We start from the raw sequence: 20,800 nt of genomic DNA on the forward strand, positions 1-20,800 counted from the left end.
CTCTGGAGAAAAGCAAACCGGTGTCCAATGACATCAAGGAGAACCAGGAGCCCAGAGTACACAAGCTTCTTGCCTCTGTTCTCATTTATTGCTGCTGCTCAAGCCAGTCCGGGCTGCAGGAGGTCAGAGGGCTCCTTCCTGATGAGAGATAAGGAAATGAAGGCCCGGGAAGGTCAAGGCTTCATGTCAGAACCAGAGAACTTGGCGCTCAGTAAGCGCGGAGTCAACACAGCAAGCAAAGGGGAGCAGGAAAATGCTGAGCATGAATAAAGACGTTTTTGCGGTAAACTCAAGACAGGTGTACTGTCCCTGATCCCTTCATGGCCACGCCAAACTCCGATCCAGGACCCACACTCGTATCCTACTTGGGCACGAGATACATCTCCAGGACCCACCCCAGGCTGGTTGCATCGGGCATCGGGGTTCGGGGGATAATCCCTGACCTCAGTGTTTTTTTTTTTTTTTTTTTTTTTTTTTTTTGAAAGCTCTCCAAAGGGTCCCAAAGAATAGCTAAACCATTTGGAGCTATTGGTCATCCCTACAGGTACTCTTTTTTTAAAAGATTTTATTTATTTATTTATTTGACAGAGAGAGATTACAGGTAGGTAGAGAGGTTGGCAGAGAGATAGAGAGAGAGAGAGAGAGAAGGAAGCAGGCTCCCCGCCGAGCAGAGAGCCCGATGTGGGACTCAATCCCAGGACCCTGAGATCATGACCTGAGCCGAAGGCAGCGGCTTAACCCACTGAGCCACCCAGGTGCCCCACCCTACAGGTACTCTTAATGTAAGTCATGTTTAGGAGTGAAAAACAGAAAATTAATCTTTTTTTCGGCTTTTCGAGTCAAAAGATGCACTGAAAACAAGAGAGAAGCCCTGAAATCCTAGCCCTAATGTTTATTAATTTTTCTTCCCTGGGGTCTATCTTCAGTGGGTCCCCGACACCCTGGAGCCTTGCAGTTCGCTGACGATGCGTAGCTGTCCATTGTTCTAGCAAGGTGGCCCGTGGCATTCAGCAAATGCTCAACGGAAGGGGAAAGCTATGCCCTTCTCCCCCAAAGCTTCAAAGTCAGTGCACCCAGAGGAAGTCAGAGTGAGTATATTCCAGGAACAGATTGGGGAGGGGGCTCAGACTCTGTCTCCTGCTACCGAATCCACTGCTGACATGCCCAGCACAGGGCCCGAACTGCTCAAGGCCACGGCCTTACCTTCTCTGACCATCCTGGCCCCATGCATCCTTGAAGCCTCTCTGTTCCCTTGATCTCAAGGCCTTCTGGTTCTCCCTCCAACTCCACCGCCTTCCTGCTGAGTGCCCCTGTGGGGTCTTCCTCTTCGCCCATCTGTTCCATGATGTAGCCTGGAAAGTTCCACGTTCAGCCAGCCCTCCTCGGCTTTCCTCCTTGTTCCCAGGGCTCCCTAGTCATCCGCATGTCAGCCATTTCAAAACTGGTCCCTCTTTGGGCAGACCCTTCTTCTGAGCTCCCGGCTCGTGGACCTTGTCGGTCTCTACCTAGACATTCCAATCATACTTCCAAGGACAGTAGATTCAACCGGAATCCAATATCCGTGCTGCCCACTGCCCCGAACCGAGCATGTCCACGTCCGTTGGTCAGTATCCCTCCATCCTTCCAGCCCTCCAGCAACTACCTCCCGGGCCCCTCCTCTGTGCTGGGCATTATGCGAAGGGTTAGGAATCCAGCCAGAGTTGCCCCAAGCCTATATATCTCCACTCCAATGGCATTTACAGCCCACAGAAGACAGTCCTTAAGCAAGAAAACACACAGATGGCTACAGACCATCACACTGTAAGTTTCTCTGACAGAAGGGTATGTGGTCCCAGGTAAAGACACAACAGACTGACTTCACAGTCCCACCTGGGACAAACGTGTGTGCATGAGAAGTCCAAGATCAACGTGGACATCCCAGGAAGATGTGGGAAGGTTTCCTCAAGAAGTCCTTGGGGTGGCTCAGTTAAGCATCTGACTCATGATTTTGGCTCAGGTCATGATCTCAGGGTTGTGAGACTGAGTCCTGAATCGGGCTCCATGCTCAGCCGGGAGTCTGCTGGAAATTCTCTTTCTTTTCCCTCCCAACTCTCTTGCTCTCTCTCTCTCAAAATAAATAAATCTTTAAGAAAAAAAGAATAGAATGAAGTTCATTTATCTATTGATTCTGTAAGTGTTTATTGAGCTTCTACTCTGTGCCTTGCCCTGTTCAGTGATAACCAGACCCTACAGTGATGGGGCTCATTGCCTCTTCAGTTCCTGCTTAAAGGAAGGAATGTTACCCGCCCCCAAAATTCTTAATCTTGTTAAAGCCATAAACACATTGGATACATTGGGGAAGCTGGAGAACCCCTTCTCAGACAGAGGCTTTTAAGTGGACAAAATGGAATACACAGCGTTTCAAAGGAAATCACATACTTGGTTAAGTATATTGAAATACTTTTCTTGGGTGCCTGGGTGGCTCAGCCGGTTAAGCGTCTGCCTTTGGCTCATGTCATGATCCCAGGGTTCTGGGTTCAAGTCCTGTGTCAGTATCCCTGCTTAGCAGGGAGTCTGCTTCCCCGTTTCTTCCCACTTGTGCTCTCTCTCTCTCTCTCTCTCAAATAAAGACTTAAAAAGAAAGAAAAGAAAGAAAGAAAGAAATATGCTTCTTAAGAGCTTCGTTATTTGGACTTAGAGGATATGTCCAAGGTGAAGGTGATGACCAGGCTGTCAGCCCTGTGAATCCTGGTGCCATCTCAACTCGTCCACCTGACTCCATGCTCTGAGTGTGCGATTACCAGGCAACTTCAACTGTTCAACTCCTTCCCCCAGGAGTTGTTTTTGTTTGTTTGTTTGTTTGTTTTTCCAAGAAGAGGATGGTTTGCACAGGGGACCTAGATTCTTTCCTTGGCAACTGTGAAGGTCCTCGTGGATTCATAATTTCTGATGGACACATCTGACTTGGTGACAGTCACTCTTGTGAATGAACACGCTGGGTGTTGGGAGCACCTGTCACACGCCCTAACTCTTAGCCTTCCCAGTGACCCCGTGAAGACGGGAAAGCAGTTAGTTCTCTTGTCTCCAGGAGAAGGCGGGGATTGGAAGAACTAGATCGATTGTCCAAAGCCACATGGTTACAAAACAGCGTCAAATTCAGAGTCCCTGTTTCCACCTTGCTTCCCTCTGTGGCACGGTCACGATTGGACCAAATTTGTTCTGTCCACAGGGAACATGAAGCGTGACAGAGAGCTTTGGGTAGGAAACACCTGTTGACGGAAGCAGGCATTGTGCTTTGGGAAACCAGAATGTACCAAGTGCTGAGCTCTGGGAGGCAGCCTCAAGGAAGCCCTTCTTCTCCTCGGAGCCTCCATTTCTGTCCCTGGGAAATGGGCACACTGGACCAGTGAGATTCCCAAAGCTCTTGGCGACAAGACTCCAGGCCAAGTGTCTTGCCCGTGTCAGTTAGCTACTGCTTCTAGATTTGCCGCAGTGACCCCCAAACTCCGGTCTCACTCACGGAGCTCCGTGTTTCACTGGCTGCCCCGCCATGGGAGCTCTGACAGAAAAAGGAAGGCACACATTTACAGCCAAGGAACCCCGTAACTATCGTGTGCTCTTTCCTCCTGACTTCAAAAACACCCCCGTGCCATTTCCTTTCTGGGGCAGTATTCGTTTTACGAGCCCGGCAAGGACTGCGGGTCGGGGCGGGCGGGAGGGGGGGGTTGCCGGGGCGGGGGTGGGGGGTGAGGGGGGGTGTCTCCTCCCTCATCAGGAATGCCAGGATGGGCTTTGTTGTTGAATGGTGGGACGGGCGCCCGCACATGGGGGCGTCTTTGGCAGGAGGTTTAATGAGTTTTCCGTCTTCGGGGTGGTGGGTGCTTCCTTGCTTCCCTACCCTCTCTCTCCCAGGCTTGGATTGTGTGCTCTGCCGCCAGGCGGGAACCCAGAACAATCCATCCTTTCTGAACTGACATCAGTTAATGGGAGTGGGGAGGAAGTGCCCGAGAGCAGGGGTGAGGGGGTGGGGGGGCGCAGGGGAGCAGATCCTGCTGACACTGGGAAGGCCACTGAGGCCAGCATTACAATGTCATCCCCCTGCCCCCCAAGGGGCTTGTGTTGAGTCCCTTTTCTGAGGGTCAGGAGAGACACAGGCTGGAGCGGAAGTGGAGTAAGAATGCTGTGCCTTTGTCCATGCTGGGGAGGCTCGAGTGGGCCCCCTGGGACTGCCCCCCTCAACGAGCCTCTTGACATCCACTTCAGACAGACTCCGGAGTCTTCAGAGATGAGTGAAAGGCAACTGGGAAGTGGGGTGAGAGCTCCGGGCCCCGCCTCAGGGCTCCTGAGGGCGCGAGGTTTTGACTTGGAATCAAGAAGCGCTCACACTGTTCCCTTTTTTTCTTTTCTTTTTTTTTTTTATGACCTCCCTTCCTCACCCTTGAGATCTCAAGACGTGAGGCATCTGGGCCAAGGACCAGACTCAGAAATGATACATGTCTGGTATTAGGGACAAATCCCACTTCCTGAACACAGAGGGCTAAATGTGCTCTTGGGACAGGACCTGTAGCTAACGAGGGTCTGTATGTTTTAGGGGGGCAGGGCAGCCAAAATATCCCTCCACCCAGCTCCCCACCAACCAGCATTAGCACAAGAGTGAAGGTAGTGAGCTCCGGGCATGTGTTCTCAGTGGGGAAGAAGACTGATGGATTCCAGGTGAGGTGCCGGGAGGGGGGGCAAGAATCTTACTGTTTATGTATAAAGCACAAATATGCATATAGTTCGTCAGGCCACTATCTCCGACAGACGGGCTCCGTACCTCGGGAATGTTCCCCGTGAAAGCTTGAGCACTTCCGGCGAGGGGTTCTCCCCACCTCGCCGATGAGGACACGGTCTAGTAAGCGAGGTGGCAACGCCTCCCCTCCCGCCCCCGGCCCCGCAGTCACGCATCTGGTCCAGCGAACGAGATCTGAACGAGATCTGAACCGGGATGTCCCGGGTTCCCCAGCTCGCTGCACAATGGCATCTTGCATACAGGCTCCGAATGAGCGAGTTGAACCAGAATGACGATAACTCCCCAGTAGCGACACGGGAGGCCCCTGACAGCTCCTGAGGACCGAACCCCTGCGTCTTCAGACATGTGCTGAACACGGGAGCTCTGGGATCGTGAACTCTCAAGGCCAGCCTTTGGGTTTCGTTTTTCAGATGGAGAAACTGAGGCTCAGACAAATTGAAGTCATTCGCCGATGATCACAGAGTCACAGGGAAGCAGGAGTGATGGGGTGTGAGTCTCAGCCGAACCCCTGAGGGCAGACTCCCGGTCATTTCCCTCTGTTGCGTCCTTGGTCCGTTCATCTCCCCTTCAAGCTAGTCTGTCCTGAGCATTTCAGAGACTGTGAGCTTCCCAGAGCTTTCTCTCCCTGAGACTTTTCTTTCTTGGCTCCTCGTGTCTCTCCCCCTCCATCCCGAATGTGGCTGGAAAGTGAGAAGTCCTGTTGCGCGGATCAGAGGAGACAAACATTCTGGAAAAGGTGTCCCCTTCTTCCCTCTGACTCGAGACGCAGGCCAGGCCTGGAGCCCCTGTGTTGGTTCCATGAATGGGAACAAAACACTTTGCTATTTTGGGTCTCTGCTTCCTCATCAGTTAAAACAAGTGTGATAATATTGGTCCCCAAGCAGGGAGGGGTGGGTGGCTCAGTCATTGGGCGTCTGCCTTCGGCTCAGGTCATGGTCTCGGGGTCCTGCGATGGGGCCCCCCATCAGGTTCCCAGCTCGGCGGGAGCCTGCTTCTCCCTAACCCACTCCCTTTGCTTGTGTTCCTTCTCTTGTTGTGTCTTTAAAAAAAAAAAAAAAATTGGTGCCCAAGAGTCATCATGAAGGGCAGAAGGATGGGGTGTGTGCCAAGCACTGGTGAGAGGTTCTTCCTTGGGGACAGAGACCCGCTCCTACTGGCATTACTCGATCGGAGTCAGCTAAGAAGGTGGAGGGGCCTGGGGAGGTGGGCTCCAGACTCCTGGGATGTCCCTCTGTCCCTCATGTTCTGACTGTCCCCCGTACACAGCAACCCGGTCTGGGAGAGCCCCGCATCGCTGAGCGATGTGCAGAGGGTCCCGCCGACGTCCAGTTCCGCTCCCTCTCTCACACACGCTCATTCGTGTCGTCACCCGCTTACTTATCCTAAAATAGTTAATAAACCGCCCTTCATCACTTTATACATGACATATGGTGGCTCAGGACTCTCTGCCATGAACACGATGGTCAAGGTCAGTGCTCACACTGCAGAGGGGGCAGGGAGAGTGAAATACCAAGTGAAAAATGCACTTGATAAACACGGATTGTGATAAGTGCAAAGCAGGACGTCAACAGGCAGGCGGGAGGCAGGGAGGGGCCAAATCCCACAGAAGGGCCTCGAGGAGATGACGTTGGACGTGATGTCGCACCACAGGAGATAGCCAGGGGAAGGGCTCAGATCAAAATCACAACACCTTACCGATAACTTCCCTCTTCGTTGTCATTAAAATGCCATTCAGGATCTTTCTTTTAAATCTGAAAACAAAAAGGTTTAATAAAATAATGCATCAGCAAGTGCCTAGTACAAGCCTGGCATGGTTTATTTTTAGTAAAAATATTACTGATTTGCAATCAAATTTCTTTCCTTTTTTCTTTTTCTCTTTTAAAGATTTTATTTGACAGAGAGAGAGAGAGCACACAAGCAGGGGGAGTGGCAGGCAGAGGGAGAGGGAGAAGCAGGCTGCCTGCTAAGCAAGGAGCCCAACTCAGGGCTCAGACCCCAGGACCCCGGGATCATGACCTGAGTTGAAGGCAGACACCTAACCAACTGAGCTACCCAAGTGCCCTGAATTCTTTAGAATAATAAAACCATTTTTTCCCAAGTCCACACCTGCAAATGCCTCTCCCTCTCCATCATTTTAACACTTGCAAAGCAGGGCAAGATCAGGACTTTTATCTAAGTATTATACCCATAGGAATAGTATTTACTTTGCAAGTGAATTCATTTTTCTCCTCTTTAAATGCCTGTCTGCTTCCTTTTGGCAGTTCCACCTAGGGGATCCCTCCAGGGATCAATCCCAAGAGGTGGGGGAGAGCAGGAGGTGAGATACTAGGTTTTGGGTTTTTTTTTTAAGGTTTATGACACGTTTCACCCAACTGACCTTCACGGGTTTACCCTCCCAAAGGAAGAGAATGTCCAGAGAGACCTTTCTCCCTTCATTCCCTTTTTCCTACTAAGGAGGGAAGGAGTGAGTTCTTTCCTCGGATCCCAGGATCCCCATCAGTCTGCCTGCTGGGGAGGACTAAATTAGGGCTAATGATCTCCTGTCTTTGTCAGCACAGGCGTTGCTACTGGGTCGGGTCTCCCAGGGTGGAGGGACACCTTCCTTGACATTGAAATGCAACCACCAGTCTTGGAAAACAAGGGTGGGATCGCTTAGTTCCTAAGGGACTGGGCTCCAGAGTCTTAGAAAAACAAAGGTAAGAGGCTGCTGGGGCTAGTGGTGGCTCCTGGGTCCCATCCTGCCAAAGGGCTTCTCATTTACTCATTTGCCACCTCGTGCCTTCCGGAATTTTAAAAGAGGAAGAAACACACATTTGTTTATTCATTCTTGTCTCCTGCGATCTCAAACCCAAACCGTGTTTAGGTTTAGGAGCGGAGGAAGAGACTCACCAAAATAAGAAATACGTCAAACTCCACTAAGCTGAAGGTCATTTGGAGGGAAGAATGGGGAGGGGTTGGAATTTAGGGGACAAGGGTCTTTTAAAATACATTTTGGAAAGTCTGAAACATTCCCAAATAGAATGAATTCCCCAGTGCCTAGCAACCAGATATTACAGTCATCCTAACTTTGGACGAAGACCTTTTTAGCATTCTGGCTTTGGGTGGGGGGACCCTCACGCCACACCTTAAAATGCACACGTTACATAATAAATACAGTTTTCTGTGGCTAATGAAGTTGAGTTTTGGCGAGTGGACCTAAAGCCCCATCTTCCTCATACCCGAGCATTCATTTCCATTTGGAAAAGGACCCACCCTGTGTCCAGAGGTGAGATGGGCCCCACTTCAGACATACAAAATGACATCCAGATCAACAAAAAGAGAGATTTTACAAACTTAGAACGTCTTATGATAATAGGGCTTTAGGGCCGAGGGGCCTAGAGGAGGAATTGTCAAAGACTCAACCCAGACTTCTAGGACCGATGAAAAAAAATATCAAAGCTGGGAGATTTTCACCACCTTTATTCCTTTATTTTTTTAAAGATTTTATTTATTCAACAGACAGAGATCACAAGTAGGCGGTGGCCATGGCGGCAGCGGGGGGGGGGGGTGGGCGTTGGGAAGCAGGTTCCCCGCTGAGCATAGAGCCCGATGCGGGGCTCCATCCTAGAACCCTGAGATCATGACCCAAGCCGAAGGCAGAGGCTTTAACCCACTGAGCCACCAAGGCACCCACCACCTTTATTTTTGCTATACTATCTTGAGCGCTCGGTGCCATGGATTACGCTAAAGTCCTGGCCATCACCATTTTATAAACAGATGACAATCCCTCACCCCTGCTGCTAGGGGATATTATTACTCTTCCCATTGTGTTTGTTGTTCTTATTAATGAGCCTGCGTCACTATTATGTCGCATCTTCATAAGGAAATATGGGCTCAGAGCATTAGACTAGCCCGTCTAGATCACACAGCATCTGCTGGAGTTGAATCCAAACTCTGGTCTTACCCCCTCACTGATAAGCTCTCATGTGATCTCCGCCGTCAAAAACCCAGCCCCTGGGTTCAGAATTTTGTCTCCTCTGCTTGCAGATAAACCTGTCATTCACCTTCCTGTCTCTGAGTTTTTGTGTTCTTTTTGTTTAAGCAAAGATAAAAGTAAGACCTACGGACGCAGTGGCCCACAGGCTTGCCACAGGTCAAGTAAGTTGCCTGGAGTCCCCTTGTAGTCGTGATGTCTCCCTGAGATGTTACTTATTCTTTGATCTTGGTTGCTGCATTCACAAAGGCGGCCAGAAGTAGGTGAGCAGGGGAGTATGACGGAGAAAAGAATACTGAATGCTAGCAGGTGACCCTCTGATGGGGACTCTGGCACCTGACCTACTCGTGGTCTGGAGCCTACTATGTGCTCAATAAACATTTACCAAGGGAAAAAAAAAAAAAAAGAATTTCTAACTGCGAGCAGGAAGGAGTTCCTCACTTGTGAGCTCCGAGAGGTCGGGGGAGGGTGGTCAGTGGTGGGTTTTGGGGGGTGATAGCTATGAATTTCTGCTGAAGGGGAAGCCCCCTATCTTCTGGGCTCTGAGAAAGGGCATTTTCTTGCGAGGAGAATGGCAAACCTTCCTGGGGGTCTTCAAAGGGCCTGCGACGCCCCAAACTGGGGAATGAAGCCATTCCAGCAACATTTTTTCTACAGAATTTGCCCCTTGGCAAACTTCCTCAAAGTGCAAAGTGGTAAGAGCCGTTGGACAAGGTTTCAGAAATAAATATACACGCACACACATAGATCTGCAATTAGAGAGCTGTGTGTGTGTGTGTGTGTGTGTGTGCAATTGTTAGACCTTATCCAGCTCATTGATATGTGTGAATCTAAATATTACACATTAATTTCATTTCTTGTAAAAAAAACAAACAAACAAACAAAAAAAAACAACCACCTAACAGCAACCCGAGATCCATAAACAATTTTACCAAAAACTCAGGGGTCTGCCTTTCTGTGTTTCCTGTCCTGGCCTTCAGAAATTCGAAGTCCTTGACCTGGAGTACATTGGATTTTGCAATTTACTACTTTTGTCATTTTACTCAGTGTGTGTGTGTCCCTAAACAATGTTCACATCCATCAGGCCATCATTTTAATCACGACACCATTGTCCCCCGCCCCTTCTGTAATGACTCGTTTAATACAGGGGTCGTTATGAGACCGAAGGAGAAGTGAGCCGGGAACAGGATCTGGCCTATGTTGACCGCCCCCTAGAGAATATCACTTTTTAAAAAAGATTTTATTTATTTATTTGACAGACGGAGATCACAAGCAGGCAGAGAGGCAGGCAGAGAGAGAGGAGGAAGCAGGCTCCCTGCTGAGCAGAGAGCCCGATGTGGGGCTCGATCCCAGGACCCTGGGATCATGACCTGAGCCGAAGGTAGAGGCTTTAACCCACGGAGCTACCCAGGCGCCCCGAGAATGTCATTTTAATTTCATTCTCACGACAACTTTAGGAGGTACGTGTTCTGATCGCATTTCGCAGAGGAGAAAACGAAAGTGTACGGGAGTTCGGGAACTCGTCCCGGGTCACCCGGCGAGTCAAGAGAGAGGCCCAAGAAATCCGCCCGGGAAAACAATTTCTGAATTCCTGAATCTTCCTTCTGGCCCACCTCTCACCTTGGGGCAGGACTCCCTACAGGACAGAGAACCTAGCTTTTGATGTGCTAATCCCATTTGTTTGCCTGGAGATCAGAAGGGGATACTTGGATTTATTTATGTAGAACCTGATTCCTGCAGGCCTCTGGAGATTACAGAGATTAGAGGTTCGAATTGTGTTGTTGGGTTAGATTATTGGCCAGCAAGGTCAAGAATCTCCCGCTCCCTCTGATGGTTTGACGACCTCAAGGCAACACGTTTAATTTTCTCCGTTTGACTCACCCATTCTTTTTCTCTAAGATGGGTACTTTCTCCCCGGAGGGGCTCCACGGTCACCAGCTACCTGGGTCTGGCTCCCTGTCCCCTCCCCCTTCACCCATCCAGCACCCCAAATTGAAATTCATATCCCAGAAACTCCATACCCTCCTTGCAATGGCTTCCTGTAATCCCAGGAGTAAATACCCTTTCCTCATCTCTTTGTTGAAGCCAGGAATGCTCCTTCCGGGCAGAAGTTTTGTTTTTTTGTGGGTTTTTGTTGTTGTTGTTGTTGTCTTGTTTTTAAGATTTTATGTATTTGAGGGGCGCCTGGGTGGCTCAGTGGGTTAAAGCCTCTGCCTTCAGCTCCGGTCATGATCCCGGGGTCCTGGGATCGAGCCCCGCATCGGGCTCTCTGCTCAGCAGGGAGCCTGCTTCCTCCTCTCTCTCTACCTGCCTGTTTGCCTGCTTGTGATCTCTCCCTCTCTTTGTGCCAAATCTTTTTTTTTTAAAGATTTTATTTATTTGAGAGAGACAGCATGAGCCTGATCAGGGAGAGGCAGAGAGAAGGAGCAGCAGTCTCCTTGCTGGGCTCCAGACACAGGCGCTCAAGCCTCGATCCCAGGACCCTGGGATCATGATCTGAGCCGAAGGCAGATGCTTAACTGAGCCACCCAGGCACCCCCCGACAGAAATTTTAATGAGGATAGAATGATAAAATAGATTGAAAGCACAATGTGTTGCACAAAATTGCTACTCAAAGTAAGCGGAGTGCCCTCATTCTAGATGGGGAAGGATTTTCTCTTCTCCTGAGAAAGGAAAAGACAGTGGTGGGGTTGTGTGGGAAGGTAGGGGGTCGGGGGGATTAACAGGCCATCCAAAAGTCAAAATCCCAAAGAAAACCACAAGATGGTCCTCCTGAGAGGCATGGCTTCTATAAAAGCCAGCCTTGTTCATCCATGCCTTTCCTTGCCTCCGTCTTAGGATTCTGGGGTCCCCCTCCCCCAGCCTCTCTGCGGCTCTGCCCCCTCAGGCCTGTGCATCTCTTGGGAAATGTTCTGGGGTTTCATGGGCTTTTCTCGATTTCTTGCTGGACAGGCATTTTCAGGGCCCTGACCTCAGACTCTCTAATGTGGGTTGTTTTCCAAATTTCTAGTATGTGCATATGCAGAGGGTGCTCCAGATAGCTAATCACTGCCTCTCACCAGCCCTTTCAAAGATGGAAAGAGATGGAATCCAAGAATCCCCCAGTTGTCCCAAACCTCAAACGCCTGGTGAGCTACGCTGGGGAAGACAGCCTCAACCAGCTCTCTTTTGGGTGTTCCCGGCATTCGGGCTGATAAGGGATTGAGGAGCCTAACCGGCCTGCCCAGAGGGCAAAGTGGGTAGAAGGTGTGACGGTGATCACCTCCTAGCAGGCATTTTCCAGAACTCTCCAGCTTCCTTTGTCTCTCGCTACTTTCACAACAGCCTGCCGGGGCTGACCGTAGACCCCTGGGATAGGGGAAGATACCGAGGCTCAGGGAGGTTAAGAAACACACCCAAGATCAAGTGGTGGAACCAGGACACACGCCCAGAATTTCTCCACTTAGCCAGTGGTTTCCAACTTCTGGTCCTTAGTCCTCTGTGTGACTGCCCCCACCCCACATCCTACTGCCCACCATCGTCCCCAAATTGTCTTGTATTTAAAATCTGCTGTTGGAAACCAGGACTTTCAAGAAAGAGCTGTTTCACCTTTCACTGGTTCTAAAGAAAACAGGTCCCAAGCTGTGTGCAGGTGACAAGGAATTCAGGGACTGTGGTGCTGGCGCCAGCCTCTCTGGCATTGGCGTGCATGCAAAGATTCTGGAGAGATGGGAAAAGCTGTGTAGGATAGGGTCCCTAGTGGTTCCTGTGCTTTGGTGGTTGACTTACATTGGACGAACCCAACTTGAGAACCACCTAGAAGTAACTAGGGAATATATACTATCTCTCTTCACGCCATCACGGATGGATTCCACAGCAAGAGCCTCTAGATTTTTTTTCTTAAAACAGCAATGCAGTCAATTTAGTCATGACCAAAACGTGAATGAATGAGCCATGGATTCAGTGCTGGGCAGAGAAAAACCACAGAAGTATAGTCCCGTATTTTTCTTGGAAATACGTTATAAGCAGCCATTAAAGTTAATATGCGTGTGTGTTGTCACTGAACGATTCTAGGATTGATGTCCTTAGCTGTGGCCAAAAGACTTTTGGAAAGATAAGTAAATCGTCTTTAGAGGTTTATTTATTTTATCTTGGCTCTGGATTTTATTTGTAATGCATTTTTTTTTTTTTTTTTGGTTTTGCCATTTAAAGATCCCCCCCCCGCCCCATAATTGGATGCTCTCCAAATTATATCCTGTAACTGCAAAAGCAATGTGTGTCTTGTTATTAGAACCCCCCATGTTCCAGTTTCCTTGGAGTAACAGGGGTCCATGTGTGAAGAGGATCTTTTTAAAAATTGGGTGAATTCAGGGGTGCCTGGGTGGCTCAGTCATGAAGCATCTGCCTTTGGCTCAGGTCCTGATCCCAGGGTCCTGGGATTGAACCCTGCATTGGGCTCCCTGCTTGGCGGGAAGCCTGCTTCTCCTTCTCCTACTCCCTCTGCTCGTGTTCCCTCTCTTGCTGTGTCTCTCTCTGTCAAATAAATAAAATCTTTAAAAATAAAATAAAATAAAATTGGGCAAATTTGGGTAACCCTCTCGGGTCTCCTCCCTCTTTGGGAACTTTGTACTGTTGCTCAATAAACTTTACTATCACTCAATAAAATAACATTAAAAAGTGAAATGAAATAAAATAAAATAAGGTGAGTTCTCTTGAATGTAAAATTTTGCAAACATTCAAACACCTTCAACATGCAAACAGAAGTCTAGACTCTTCTCTGGGGCACTTGAAGATCTCGCTTTTGGGGTGCCTGGGTGGCTCAGTCATGAAGCATTTGCCTTTGGGTCAGGTCGTGATCCCAGGGTCCTGGGACTGTGCCCCACATGGGCCTCCCTGCTCCACGGGAAGCCTGCTTCTCCTTCTCCCGCTCCCCCTGCTTGTGTTCCCTCTCTCACTGTGTCTCTCTCTGTCAAATAAATAAATAATACAATCTTTAAAAAAAAAAATCTCTCTTTTATCTTTGTAATCCACACGTCCATCACTTTCACTTTTGAAAAAAATGCCTAACACCTACCAAGTGCCTACTGTGTGCCAAGCACTAAGTATTTCTCCATATAGTTCATCCTTCCTGCAAGCCTGGAATGTGGGTGCTGGTACTGTGTCCCGTGATACCGAGTGGGAAACTGAGATTTAAAGAAGTGAAGGTTTTCTCAAGATGCTTTAGGGACAACGTGGCCCATCCCAGATTGATCCCATGCATCTGCCCTTGGGAGGACCCTGGCCTCCTAACCTACCTCTCCAGGCCCAGGATTTCTCTGTCTGGATGCTCTTAGCATTTTGGACCAGATCATTCTTGAGCATTGTAGGATGCTGACAGCGCCCCCCTCCCCCCATCAAATACCAGCACCAACACCCTCTCCCCAGCATTTGGGAGAACCAAAAATATGACCAGACACAGCCACATGTCCCCTGGCTGGGGGTGGGGGTGGGGGTGGGGGCAGGGGTGGTGGTGGGAATCCTCTCACACAAAAAAAACCAGGACGCTACTCCAGGCGAAGATCTCATTCCCAAGGAGCTGTGTGTGATCTGCGGGGTGAGCCAATCACTCATTGAATCTTGAGCTGGTTTATGAGTCTGACCCCTGGGAGGACCTCATCCAGATACCCTGGACCCACTGATAGGCTCCCTCTTACCTACAGGGCAGCAAGACATGTTCCTTTCATTTTCCTTTTATTTTTATCCTTGCTACACTTAATCCATGTTCCTGGGGTTAAGGTCATGTTATGGCCTTGTCTGAACCTTCCCGTCTTGGCCGGACATGAGGGGCAAGGGCGCCGTGATCCTTACTTTCCTTACATATTTTTGATCCCAAAGTCTAGGGCAGGATCTGGCAATGAACATAGGTAAATATCTGTCTGGTCAATGGAAAGAAAGATACAAGAGGGATAGCCAGTGAGGGCACCCTGTGGGAATAGGGGTGAGGGTCAGGGAACAGTGAGTTTTCTCTTTCACTTGCGTATTTTTGCATATTCTTTGACTTGAAGTGGGGGGAGAAAAGTATTTTTATAACATTAAAAGAACTCCAAAAATATTCAGTAACTCTGAATACACCGTATGCTACCAAACTAATTTTTAAAAGAATGTGTATGCAAAGACATGGGAAAAAATACAGCAAAATGTCACCCGGGGTTGTCCTTGGATATAGGGTTCATTTTTCTTCTACGCGTCTCAGGGATTCTCAGGTGATGCATTCATTGGAGGTCCCTGCCCTTGTTTGGGAATTGGGGGTGGGGGTGGGGCGGATCCTGGCCTTGAGTGCGGCGCTGCGGCTCCCTCTGTGGGTGAGCATAGGCAAAGATCATCTTCTGAGCTTGGTTCTATCATCTGCTAAATGAGATGATAATGCAGGGATCCCACAGTGAGGATTTGGAAAGATTAAAAGGGGTAATAAATGGAAAACAAAGCATGTTAATAAAGGCTCCATAAATGGCAACAATCTCATCAAAATGCCTTCTTTCTCAGGGGCCCTTGGATGGCTCAGGCGGGGAAGCATCTGACTCTTGATCCCAGCTCAGGACATGAACTCAGGGTCATGAGTTCAAGACCTGTGTTGGGATCCACATGAAGCCTACTTTAAAAAAAAATGGTGTGTATGTGGGGGAATGTATACTTTTTCTTTTTAACAAGAAAAGATCAAAGCCAATAAAATTTGTCTTTTAAAAAATCCTGGAGGAGGGCTATCAGACCAGATATCCCCCTCCCCACTTCTGAGGTTGGGACAGTTGGTCAACCAGTGCCCCAGGGGAGGCCCCTAAGAAGTGGTCAGGGAAGCCTGCGTGTATCCAGCCTCACAGCTGAGGCTAATAAACCCAGAAGCTTTATATAAATACACTTGCACTCATCGAGGAGAACCAGCGTTGCAGAGAATCCCCCAAGAGTCAAAAGTCTCAAATGAATTCTTTTTCATTCTTTTTTTTTTTTGTCGTTGAGGTCAACGGGCTGATATTTTCTTTCCTTAGCTGTAGTCTGTTAAGGAATCTGCTGCTCGCCACCCATCAGCCCGAGTGGAGACCCTGGGGCCACCGAAAAGCAGCTGGATTTGGCCATTTAGAGCCAATGAAACAAACACCAGGGCTGCTGTTGGTCATGTTCTGACGGCCTGACTTAACATGATCCCGGAGCAACCCCACTGAGATCGGTGCTTTTGGCCTCTAGTACCGGTGAGAACAAGGAAGATGAACTTGGCAGTGAGACGACCGAGGCCGTGTGCTGGTAGACAGAGCCAGGGTGTGAATCGAGTTTAGTGGTGCTAGAGACACCTTCAGGATACCTGGCACAGACTGCCCAGGTCGTGCAGAAACTAGCTGCAACTCCAGGTGTGGTCCCCGGACCAGCAGGAGAGCTCCCCGGACCAGCAGGAGAGCTCCCCCTGTGCTCCTGCGGGGTCTGTAAAGGTGGGAATTCTCAACCTGCCTCCCCTGCTGAGTTCGAATTATGTTCAGAACTGGCTTCCTGGGGTGCCTGGGTGGCTCAGTTGTTAAGTGTCTGGCTTCAGCTCAGGTCATGATCGCAGGGAGCTGGATTCGAGCCCCGCATCAGGCTTCCCGCCGAGCAGGCTTCCCCTACTTGCATTCCCTCTCTTGCTATGTCACTCTCTGTCAAATAAATAAATGAAATCTTAAAAAAAAGAAAGGAAGAAAAGAACTGGCTTCCTTTGCCTTTTCTTTCCCAGACTCCCCATCTCCTTCTGTGGCCTTAGACCAAGCCATTGTCATCTCTCATCTGAATCACCCCACCACCCTACTTCTTGCTCCTAAACCCATCAGACACCCCTTGCTCTATCACCTGCCATGGCTCCCCATTGCCTTCGCATTAAGCACTTCCTATTCTGGGCCCTCCTTGCCCTCTGCGCTCCCGTCTCTCATGTCGCTCCTCCACTACAGCGCACAGCCGGTGGTCCAGCCTCATCAAATGACCTGCCTTCCCTGCCCTGCACCCCGTCCCTGGAAATTTTGTGCACTGTTATCTCTGCCTGCGGCAGGTTCCATTTTCTCTATCCTGGGATTCACTGCGCTGGCTCTTTCGCTCTCATCGGGTTGTTTCTTCTTCAAGGCTGTGTCCCAGCTCTTTGAACTCGCCCCATCCTAAGTGTCATTGTGTGATACTGTGGTGCCTTGCTTGCCCCTCTAGACGGGAGTCTTCTTGTGGACAGAAGCCGTGTCTTCCTCACTCACGTGGCTTTGGCAACCTTCCGCCAGCCCTGGGGCCCACGGCGTTCCCCGGAGTGGTTGATCAAATTAACTTAAACAAGGTCTGACATTCTGTGTCTTGCAGCTGGCAGGGAGCGGGAAAGCTGCAGCTGCCAGACGCATCTTCCCGGGATGCTGTGGAAGCCAGGATTCAGGGGCTGCTTTCAGGCTTTTGCACTGTGCTTTGTTTTCTGGGCTTGTTCCAGGAAACATAACTGCATAGGATACACACAGTTTAACCGATAAGTGGACTTCAGTGTTAACAGCATGCAGGACACAGCGTCTCTGATGTCCCTTAGGACCCCGCTCTTGGTCCTTACAAGTACTGACTACTCTGGCTTTGGGGAGAATCATGTTCTCACTTTTCTTTATAGTTGGAACTCCTCTGTAAGTGTCCCCAAGCAATAGGGAGCCCTATCTAATAGCGTCTCATTTACTTTTGAACTTTCTACAAATGCGACCATGCCCCAGGAGTTCCTTGGGTTTGGCTTCTCCCCTGCTACAAGCTATCTGTGAGGCTCCCCCGGCATGTCTACTGGTGGCTGGACACCCCAGTTTTCCTTGGGCAGAGACTTTCTTTGTATGGATACTATGTTTCTCCATCTCACTGTGGCTGGGCCTCTGGGCTGTTTCTCGTTTGCGCCTTATATAAAAACAACACTCTTGGCTAGCTCTCCTGGCGCAAGTGCCCTTGAGTTTCTCCAGGAAACAACCCAGGCATGGAAGTGTTGGGTTGGAGGGCGCACCTGTCCTCTCCCGTGGTTCTAGAGACGTCGCCCATGGTCTCCTGGGTGGGAATCGGAGGTACTGGAATTTTCTTCTACATCCTATCTGTCAAAAAAAGATACTTTATGAGAAGACTTCTATCTAGTCCGTAATCTCAAGTTGCTGGAGGGTCCTTCCATTGACATGCAGAACAGGTGGGCCAAGCTGGAATGCAGGCAGGAATGGGATAGCCTCAGTTTTCCATGTCTCGCTCAGTAAGGTTGGCACAACAGATGGGCTCCTCCTGTGACTGAGCCAGGAAGAAACTTCTCCGCTGAGATCCCTTGCCACCCACCCAAGAAAGGGAGACCAGAAGCTCTCCTGGGCAGGGGTGTGGGCAGGAACAGGGCCTAATGGCCGCCTCTGGTCTCTCTCTCTCTCTCTCTCTCTTTTTTTTCTTTTCTCTTTCTTTCTTTCTTTCTTTCTTTCTTTCTTTCTTTCTTTCCTTCTTTCTTTTCTTCTTCTTTTTTCTTTTTTTTTTTTTTACAAAAACCCCCCTCTCTGAGCTGTATTTCATAATTTTCTCCGAAAGGCAATACCTTTATGGTCCCTTCTAATCCTGAAGATGATTTTTATGACCTCAGGAAGAAAAGAAACAAAAAATCAGAATTCTAAAAAGTATAAAAAGGCAAATAAACATTCTCACCATCTAGAAATGTATTTATGTCTGTGAGTAAGCAGCCCTGTGTACACGTGTGGAGGCACTAGTGGAAAATTTGCATGTGAACGGGATATTAGGTAATAGAAAGAGCCGTCCCACGATTATGCAAGAGAATGTTCTTGCCCTTAGGAGCGGCATGCTGGAGAAGTAAGGGGTAAAGGACCCCTATGGCTACAACTTTCATATGTTCCCCCCAAATCACAACTGTAACATGCATATGGGTATAGAGTAAGTATATGGATGTCCAGAGATAGCCATAAGTATAAATTTAGATCTAGATAGAGTAAATGTAGCAAAATGTTGGCAATGCCGAATCTGGCCAAAAGGACTGTGGGAGTCTGTTGTGTAACACTTGCAGCTTCTCTGTCAAATTTGATTTGTTTTGGCTGTATTGCAAGTAATTGACATGCGGTATTGTGTAAGATTAAGGTGTACAATATAACGAGGTCATAAGTGTGTATATTGCATAATGATTACCACAGCTGAGTTCGTTAACCTCTCCACTACCTCCTACAATCACATTGTGTATGTGTGTGTGTGTGTCTGTGGTGAGAACATTTAGGGTCTAGTCATTCAGCAACTTTGAAACATGCCGTCTGGTATTGTTAACTATAACCACGATGCTGCACCGTGGCTCTCGAGAACTTACTCATCTTATAATTGGAAGTTTGGGTCCCTTGACTAATATCTCCCCACTTCCCTCACCCCCAGCACCTGCTAACCACAACCCTAACTCTCTCTGTTTCTAGGAGTCTGACTTCTTCTTTTTTTTTTTTTTTTTGGATTCCATTTATAAGTGAGATCATAGGGGTACCTGGATGGCTCAGCTGGTTAAGCCTCTGCCTTCGGCTCGGGTCATGATCTCAGGGTCCTGGGATTGAGCCCTGCATCGGGCTCTCTGCTCAGCGGGGTGTCTGCTTCCCCCTCTCTCTGCCTGCCTCTCTGCCTACTTGTGATCTCTCTCTCTGTCAAATAAATAAATAAAATCTTTAAAAAAAAATAAGTGAGATCATATAGTATTTATCTTTTTTCCTCTGACTTAATTTCATTTGGCGTAATGTCCTCTAGGTGAACCCATAGAGTTGCAAAGGGCAGGATTTCCATTGTGTGTAAATCCATTGTCTTTATTTATCTGGTTTTTTAAAAAAGATTTTATTTATTTATTTGAGAGAGAGAGAAAGTGAGAGTGAGCATGAGAGAGGAGAAAGTCAGCGGGAGAAGCAGACTCCCCACGGAGCTGGAAGCCCGATGCGGGACTCGATCCCAGGACTCTGGGATCATGACCTGAGCCGAAGGTAGTGGCTTAACCAACTGAGGCACCCAAGTACCCTATTCATTCATTTGTTAATGGGCAGTGGGGGCATTTCCATATCTTGGCTATTGTGAGTAACACTGCGGTGAGCATTGGGGCGCAGCTCTTTCTTGAAGACAGTGATTTAATTTCCTTCAGATACATACCCACAAGTGGGATCGCCATATCAGAGGGCCGTTCTATTTTTAATTTTTGAGCAAGCTTGATACTGTTTCCCAGACTGGCTGCACAAATTTCCATCCCCACCAGGATAGCGTGGGGGTTCTCTTTTGTCCACATCCTGGCCTGTTCATCTGTTCTCTTTTATCTTTTTGATTACCGCTGTTCTAATAGCTATGACGTGATTCATCGTTGTGGCTTTGATTTGCAATTCCCAGGTCATGAGTGATGTTGAGCACCTTCTCGTGGACCTGTTGCCCAAGGTATGTCTTCTTTGGAAGAACTGTTCGCTTACCCTGAGCATTGTTAATTAGATTATTTATTTGTTTGTATTGGGTTGTATGAGGTTTTATATCTTTTATTTATTTATTTATTTTAAAAGATTTTTATTTATTTATTTGACAGAGATCACAAGTAGGCAGAGAGGCAGGCAGAGAGAGAGGAGGAAGCAGGCTCCCTGCTGAGCAGAGAGCCCTATATGGGGCTCGATCCCAGGACCCAACAATCATGACCTGAGCCGAAGGCAGAAGCACCAACCCACTGAGCTACCCAGGTGCCCCGTTTTTATATATTTTAGATATTAACCTCTTCTCAGATATATGGTTTGCAAATACGTTGTCCAATTCTATAGGTTGCCTCTTCACTTTGTTGAATTTTTTTTTTCTGAATAAAAAGCTAAAAGTGTCCTCTGAATCCCACTACTCAAAAGTAACTACTGTTTATATATGATAAATTCCCACACAACTCCTTAAGAATTCACATACGAGGGGTCCCTGGGTGGCTCAGTTGTTAAGCATCTACCTTCAACTCAGGTCATGATCTCAGGATCCTGGGATCGAGCCCTGCATCAGGCTCCCTGCTCAGTGGGAAGCTTGCTTTCCCTCTCCCACTCCCCCTGCTTGTGTTCCTGCTCTTGCTGTCTCTCTATCTC

This window comes from Mustela lutreola, chromosome 11 (assembly GCF_030435805.1).
Source record: "Mustela lutreola isolate mMusLut2 chromosome 11, mMusLut2.pri, whole genome shotgun sequence".
Taxonomy (NCBI): Eukaryota; Metazoa; Chordata; class Mammalia; order Carnivora; family Mustelidae; genus Mustela; species Mustela lutreola.